The sequence below is a fragment of the Arachis ipaensis genome, chromosome B10 (assembly GCF_000816755.2).
Source record: "Arachis ipaensis cultivar K30076 chromosome B10, Araip1.1, whole genome shotgun sequence".
Classification (NCBI taxonomy): domain Eukaryota; kingdom Viridiplantae; phylum Streptophyta; class Magnoliopsida; order Fabales; family Fabaceae; genus Arachis; species Arachis ipaensis.
In genome coordinates this window covers 109,697,398-109,706,046 of record NC_029794.2, presented here as the reverse complement: position 1 = coordinate 109,706,046, position 8,649 = coordinate 109,697,398, and the positions used below count along the sequence as shown (strand labels likewise).

The window sequence follows — 8,649 nt, the reverse complement described above, 5'->3', positions numbered from 1 at the left end:
GCTAATAGCGATACAGAATTTTCAGGACCAAATCAATTTTGGTCGCTAAATCGGTCAATAAATTACATTCAGCGACCGATTTTAGCGACCAATAAATTCGGTCGCTAATAGCAACTGAATTAGCAACCAATAAGTTTTAAATACAACCAAAATAAAATCGGTCGCTATTTTTTTATTTAGCGACCGATTTAGCAACCAAAACAGAAATAATGTGTTTAGAACTATTGACCACAAAAGCGGTCGCTATTTTTTATTTTAGCAACCGATTTTGCAACTGATAGTGAATTAGGGTGAACAATTGTTTGGTTGCTAATTCAGTCACTTAATTAATGGTCGCTAAATCGGTTGCTAATTGTTAATTTAGCGACTGATTTTAGTGACTAAGATAATCGGTCACTAATAGCCACCAAATTAGCGACCGGCTAGTTTTATACAACTAGAATATAAACGGTCATTAAAATCGGTTGCTATTTTTTAATTTAGCGACCGAATTAGCAACCAAAACAAAAGAAAGAATGTCCTTGGACTCTTGGTCACAAAATCGGTCGCTATTTTTAATTTAGCGACCAATTTTGCAACCGATTTATAGGTAAATAGAATAACGTGATTGGTTACTAATTCAGGTGCTAATTTTTAAATTAGCGACCGATTTTATAAATTAATCAGTCACAAAAGCGGTCGCTAAGTAAAAAAAAAAAGATAATATCTAAATTAACCAATCTAACCCTAAGCCACCCACACCATTCTCATCTCCTCCAATCTTCTGCTCGCGTTGAAGTCTTTTTCGCCGCCGTCTCTTGAGGTCCTGTCGGCATCGTCTTCTCCGGTCACGGTGCTATCTCCTGAGGTCTCCTCGTCATCTTCTTCCTCCCACGGAAACCACCGCCTCACCTCCTGCCTCCTCCACCTGCTCCGGCCAGGTTCACACATTCTCTCTCTCTCTCTCTCTCTCTCTCTCTCTCTCTCTATCTCTCTCTCTCTCTCTGACTTTCGAATTCTTTTTCTAATTATCGCTTTTCGTCGTTCGCATTGAGGCCAGCTCATGGAGGAAGAAGCAAATCATATCTGTTTTAAAAGAGGTAAATAAAAACGCTTTTCCTCTCAAATCAGACCTGTTTTCAGTTTTTTTTCTCTGTTTTTGATTTCTTCATTCTCTGATCTAATTACATTTCTTAACACACCACAATATATAAAAAATTTTCAATTACATTTGAATTGTTTTAAACCTAGCTTGAATTAAATACTGTATATATATAGTGTCCAATTTGAAGCATGGCCCAAACACGAAAGAGGAAATGTAGCATACACAAGAGGCAAGGATACATATATGAGTGATCATGCTTTGCATACATTTAATTAATTGCAATTGTACGTGCATATATAGGAAAGGGAATTGGAAAATGTGTTTCTATTGATTTTGTACGTTGATTACTACTTCTGCATTATTATCAAAGTATATTACTCCACCGACATTTTCTTCTAAATGTGTTATGATTTATGAAGATTGAGGAGAGAAGAACAGCTTTGTTAATTTGTTTTTATTAATTATTAAAGGGAAAATTCTGCATCTTAGTGTTAGTGGAGTAGACCACTAATGGGAGAAATGATTAAGGAACTAAAGAAGGAACTAATATGACTAAGCATAAAAAGGAAACAATATGACACAGTCACTGTGTATTGAGGGGAAAAATTGCATATAATACTGTTGAGATATGATTAATTTTGTTGTGTCTATATTTTAGTAACAAGATTTATAGTGTAGATTGCTATATAATATAGATTCAAAACTCAGAGAACAGAGAATAGAGATTGAATGCATAAGAGAAGACAACCCTCTTTTATAGCTTTTGCAAAGCTCCACATGCTACAGATCTGATATATAAAACTTGGTTATGTAAATTTTTCATGAAATTTCTACTATTTTGACTTTATTGTTAGTTTGGGAGCTATATTTTGGTTGTAGTTAGTATAGGGTCAAGACCAATTGGTTGTTCAAATATGTTGTCTTCTAAATTATAATTGTGAATAAATAAGCAAACTAGAATAACATGTGCTTAGAGAGGAGGAGGTTATATTTCCATTATGATTGCATTGCTTTTGAGTTAACTTGATTAGTTCATATATTTGATTTTATGTATTTATTGGGAAACCAACTTCAATAAGAAATAATGGATGAGTTATGATCTTGAGGTTCTGTCCTTCATAAGGTATGGCTTCAGATTTATGTTTGTTTATCAAACTTGTTATAGAGGGGAAATTCTATTTGACAATCCTTTTGCATTCTGATAGTGTTCATTTAATTTCTTATTTGTTCTACCAATTTATGCATGACTATTGATTATGGAATTCTTTTTTATTTTGATTCTTTTGAATCCTGTTTCGCTCTACATGCTTGGCCGCAAATGCTTGAGGTTCTGTCCTTCATAAGGTATGGCTTCAGATTTGTGTTTCTTACATGATCTTAATTGTTTAGAATGTAAGAAACTAATTCATTTTATTATTGTTTTTTCCAGGACACTTACAAATCCTGTTTCAGCTATCAAATGCCTTGAATCCATAAAGGAATATGTTTTTTTTGCATCTGAGTATCCAGTGATCATAACTATAGAAGATCATTTAACAAAAGATCTTAGAGATATATTTGCAGAGGTATATATGCATTTTAAGCTTTTCTTTTGTTATTATTCTTTAAATTCTTCTAATTTCATTTCTTTTTTGTTTCTTGCAGATGGCAACTCAGTTTTTTAGAAAAGTGCTTTTCAAACCTAAAACAGGTTTTTTGAAAAAATTTCCTTCACCAAAATCACTTAAAAATAGGATAGTTATATCCACCAAGCCTCCAAAAGAAAGCTTCGAGGAGAATCGAATCAAGGACAACGAAAACTCTTCTCCTATGCAGAATGGAAGTGATTCATCTGAGGAAGAAACATGGGGAAAGGATTCCCCAGATTCCATGGTGAGAATTTATCTAAGATTTACTTAAATAATGATACAAACCCTTGTGTTCTAAATTCTAATGTTACTTCATTCTTCATGTTTCAGCAAAATGAAAGTGATGGTGATAATGAAGGAGATAACAATTCATGTGAATGTGACAAGAAATCATACCAATAATTTTCACCTGATTACAAAAGCTTAATCACAATTCAGAATAGAAAATTAAAGGGTAGTTTGAAGGATAAACTGAACCCTGATGGTGGTCTTAGACGCCTTAGTTGGAATGAGAAGACCCTTCTAAAGGCCTTAGAATCTCATAGAGCAGACATTGTTAGGTACACAAAAATGTTCATCACATCACATTCTATTACATGTATTTTATGAAAATTTTGGACATTCTTATTTCGAACTATTATATTTTTCAAGTTCACCCAGAAAAATATATTAAGGGTATATTTGAGCGCGATGCGAGTCAAATCCACACATTTTAAACCACATATTGGGTGGATTTATGGAGCTCAAATGGTTGCATTCAATATGCAGGTTAGGGAACTATTTATGGTTGATGTAAACTCCGTTAAATTAGTAAATAATTAGTCAATAAATTAATTTTTAATAAAGAAAGTTAGAAATGTGAATATTATATTAAATTAGGATAGAGCTGATCAAAACAAGAATTTTGACACTATTTTCAAAGAATTCGGCCCAAGATTGGACCGAACGGACCGAACCAGTTGAACTGGGCCCAAATTGGCCCCGTAGGCCCAACCGGCTCAACACTTAAGTAAACCGAAGCCTCTTCTTTTCCCCAAATCATTAGAAGCAGCACTGAAAGCTAATAGGGGAGAGGAGAAAAGAAAACATTTCCAAACCCTTACGCTAATTTCAAATCCCTGTATCTCCTCCATCCGAGCTCCGATCGCCGCACCGTTTGTAGCCACACGACCACCGCGTCGAGCTCTATAATTCTACCGGAACAATTTCATAGGTAACTCACTTTATTGCTCTCATCCTCTTCTTCCCCCAAATTTTTGAAAATCATATAGAGATGTTGAATTTCTTTGCTTTTTGGTGTTTTAGGATCCAATTAACTTGAGGAAAATGTTCACTCTTGCTTATATGAAGCTTGGGTAAGGTGAGAATACTATAATTCTATCTATATATTCTGAATTTGTGTTTTGGATATTAAATTGGGTGTATATGTGTTATGAATGTGTATTAGATTGTGAATAAATAATTGGAGCTTGAAATTGTGGATATTAGAACTTGGAGGAAGTTGTTTTATTGAGCTTTTGAGGGGCTGTGTTTATTTTGGTGAGTTGCCTTGGACAATACGTGGAAGCCGGCCAAGGTATGGTTTAGGTTTCTTGCATTTAATATATAATATTCTATGAAAACTTAGGCTAGATGACCATAGGATAGGTTGGAATGTGTGTGCATGTATTTATTGCTTAGTGTCTTGTTAAGAAGTATGTTTTGGTTTGATGCTTTGTGGCTGGTTGGCGAAGCTTGATGGATTGTTGTTTAGTGATTTGAGGATATAAACATATAAATTTAGGACTTGTGAGCTATGGTTTTGGTTGATGGATTTTGGGAAGTGTATGTGTATTATTGTTAATTTAAGGTATGAACTATTATGGTGGTTATTTTGATAACAAGGAAGTATATAACATGTTGATAATTGTAGGTTTGGTAATGAATGGAATGAGGTTTAAGAAGTTTGTGAAATTTTGGTTTTGGGCCGAACTTCGGCGAGCTGTAACTTAGCCTTCAAACCCTCAAATTGTTCCCAACTTGTTTTAAATGAAAATTGGGTTCGTGAAGTTTATGCAGTTCGAAGAACGGATGAAAAATGCTTTAAAATTATTAAGTTATGCTCGTCGGAAGTTTGGTTGAAATGATGTAAATTCTGCAGCTTTCTAACTTAATCAGATTTTTTTGGGAAAACGTATGCCCATGCGTACGCGTGGCCCACGCGTATGCGTGGCATGGAATTTTTGACCGTGCGTACACGAGTATCCCTATGCGTACGCGTAATGGGTCAACATGCATTTCCACGCATATGCATGATAAGGGGATGCGCGCGCAAGCTGCCGTTTTACACTCCCATGCATACGCGTGAGCTACGCGTACACGTGACCCATTTTTCAGCAAACATGATTTTTTTGAGTTTTAAACTCTATTTCAAACTTCTAAACCTCTATTTTCATTCTTCTAGTCATAAATAATAGTATTAGACTTAATAATCAAGTGAAGTTAGGAAATAGGGATAACTTGGAGCTGAAGTAAAGCTGAAAAAGTGACGAATTGAATATGAAATGCTATGAATGATTATGTATGATATTTGGCTTAAATAATCGAATGATATAAGATACGAGATTCCTTGGGTAAAGTACCGTGGCTTGCCACCACGTGTACCAGGTCAAAAACTCGATACTATGTTGACCCTACGACGTAAAGGTGACCGGGCACTTACAAATTTCCGGGGATGTTACCCCCATTGAGCAATATTGATTATTTGAGAAAAAGCTATGCATAGACTCTTGGGGATGCATGTCGAGGGACAGTCCAAGGGTTTAGCAAACCAGACTTGTCGGGTTGGCTTGATAACCGACAGATGAGACTCATCAGCCATAGGACAGGCATGCATCATGTGCATATTACTTGAATTACTTGTTTGTGCATTAACTGGGTGTCTTAAGTGTATTTGCTATGTTAAATGTATATTTGTTACCTGCAATACTTGTAACCTTCTTATGCTTGTCTTTATCTGCTTATTTGTCTGTGATATGTTGACGAAGATAGAAGTATTGAGGAAAGGCAGTGGGACTTAGATTTAAGATTAAGTTAAGTTAAGCTTAGATACTCTTAGAAAACCACCTTTTATGGTTTCTGTTTAATACTTTAAGCTTTATAATTTGAGTGTCGGCGTTCTAGGATTGCCTCTGGCATTCCCAGGACCTTATATCTTATATGTGTGGCACCTTTACCATGTTGAGAACCTCTGGTTCTCACCCAATGCTATGTTGTTGTTTTTCAGATGCAGGTCGAGAGGCACCTCGTTAGGCATCTGGACTTTTGAAGCGAAGTGGTTGTCGGGTTACTTTTGTTGTATAGTCATGTATATATATATATATATATATATATGTACTTAGTGTTCTCTCCGCATGACTTGTTCCTTTTGACCCTTTTAGAGGCTTATGGAGAGACAGGATTTTGTTTATGTAAATTTGGGTTTTGGATATGTATATATATGTGTATATATTCTCCGGCCAGCCTTGACTTTGTGGGCTGAGTCAGGAGCTTGCTATTTTGTATCTTTGGCCTTCTATTCTTACTTTTATTATCTTATACGTGATAGCTATAGTTTTCTTAGTAAGAAAGTTAACTCGTTTTCTGAGCATTCCATTTTTATTTTGAAAATTTTATTTCACCTGTTCTTCAAGGCTCCTAGTTTATTATATTCTTTCTGATATTATATGTACACATTTTATTTTAGAGGTCGTGATACCACACCACCTCTGTTTTACGACTTAAGCGTAAGGCTCTGTGTGGTAGGATGTTACACTTGAGGCTAAATATTTTCAGTTGAAGAACTTAAAATGAGATTACTAATATATGTTATGTTAAAAATTTGAATGTAACAGGGGCATGGAAAACAACTATGGTTGATGCAAGGGATGTTCAGAGCAAATGGAGGATGTGGTTATGTGAAAATGCCTTAAATTCTAATGCAAAAACATACATCAGTGTGACAATGATTATGATCCTAAAGTTAAAATGCTAGTGAAGAAGACATTAAAGGTAAGCATGTATCAGTTATCACTACCATGTATACTATCAAATTTCTCTTGTTACATATTGAGATTGATCATGATATCTTAATAACAGGTAAAAGTGTACATGGGGAATGGATGGAACTTAAATTTCAGTCCTACACACTTTGATAAGTGTTCCCCCTGATTTTTTTGTAAAGGTCAGTTCTAATGCATAAGTTATGTTGAGTTTTATTCTTATAACGTTAATTTAGATAGTGTTCAGATTTTTTTTCTAGGATATAAATACAAAAACAGTAGGTATAAAAATACATTTGATAATTAAGATAAGAAAGAGATTCATGTGTAATTATTTTCATGTAAAATTAATAGTTAAATATTGTTAGATGAATTGATATGTTCAATTATGGACAAGTGGTTCCCCGTTTGGGAAGAAGAGTTTGAATTCCCGTTAACAGTTCCAGAGCTTGCTTTGATGAGGATACAAGTGAAAGACAAAGATCAAGGCAAATATGATTTTGTTGGCCAAATATGCTAGCCAGTTTCTTGTAGTGTGAGGTATATATTTATCTGCAAATGGAAAAACTCAGACCTGGATTTATCTGAGTGACAGATCACTGTACATGAGTCACCACACCAAGAACAACTCAACGTATGTTTTAGTCTTAATTATAATTTATCTTCAATATGTGATTTGCTCTTATTCATTGTTTGCTCTTATTATTTCAGAGGGTTTATGGTGAGGAACAAAAGAAGTGTGCAATAACAAAATGGACCTGAGATTGAAGCTGCCACCTTGTGGTGATGAGAAAGAAGAAGAAAGGAGGAGGAAGCTGAAGAGTTTATTATCGGTGATCAAAGATGGCAGCATCACATATATGTAGTATAACATAAATATAAATTCGTTGTATTTGTGTGGATTTGTTTCTGCCATCATTTTCTTTCTCAATACATATATGTAGTATACATAAATATAAATTTATTTGCATTAGAATTCATTTTCCATTTCATCTTTATACGATTTTACTTTTGCCTTTATTTTGATTTTCAATAATTGTTGGCATTTAATCCTAATAAATAGTTATCTATCTTTAATTATTTATATATTTTGTTGAATTAGAATTATATTTAAAAATTAAGTTTTAATACTGATATATGCAAAATTTAGTCAAAATTTATAATTAGGAAGCAGCAGTAGTAACTGATTTATCGACCGATTTTGAAATTTTGAAGTTAGCTATTAGCGACCGATGTAGCGACCGAAAAATTAGCGACCGATTTAGCAACCAAAATATTGGTTGCCATTTAGTGACTGAATACCTCAGCGACTGATTTAGCAACCGAAATATTAGTTGTTATTTAGCGACCGAACTTGTTAGCGACTGATTTAGCGATCGAAATTATTTAGTATGGGTTAGGTCGCATTGGTTGAAAATTGGTCGCTAAAATCGGTTACTATTTTGAATTTAGCGACCAAGGTTTTAGCGACCACCAGAATCGGTCGCTAAGCGGATAGCAAGCGATTTTCAAGAAATATCGGTCGCTAAATCGGTCGGTATTCTGTTAATTTCTTGTAGTGAGTAAATTTAATCATCTTTTATTTTAATTAAATAAAATAACTTTTAGGATCTATGTATAGCCATCATGTAAGACCCAAAATTTTTGGAAAAATCTTATTATGAGCTAATCTCAAGTTTATTTATTTATTAAGGCTAGCGACCACCGTCGCTAAGCGGATAGCAAGCGATTTTCAAGAAATATCGGTCGCTAAATCGGTCGGTATTCTGTTAATTTCTTGTAGTGAGTAGTGATAATCATCTTTTATTTTAATTAAATAAAATAACTTTTAGGATCTATGTATAGCCATCATGTAAGACCCAAAATTTTTGGAAAAATCTTATTATGAGCTAATCTCAAGTTTATTTATTTATTAAGG

At 34.2% G+C, this 8,649-nt stretch overlaps 1 pseudogene; it reads left to right on the top strand.

Moving 5' to 3' along the window:
- Window positions 687–3,403, top strand: LOC107620933 (annotated as a pseudogene).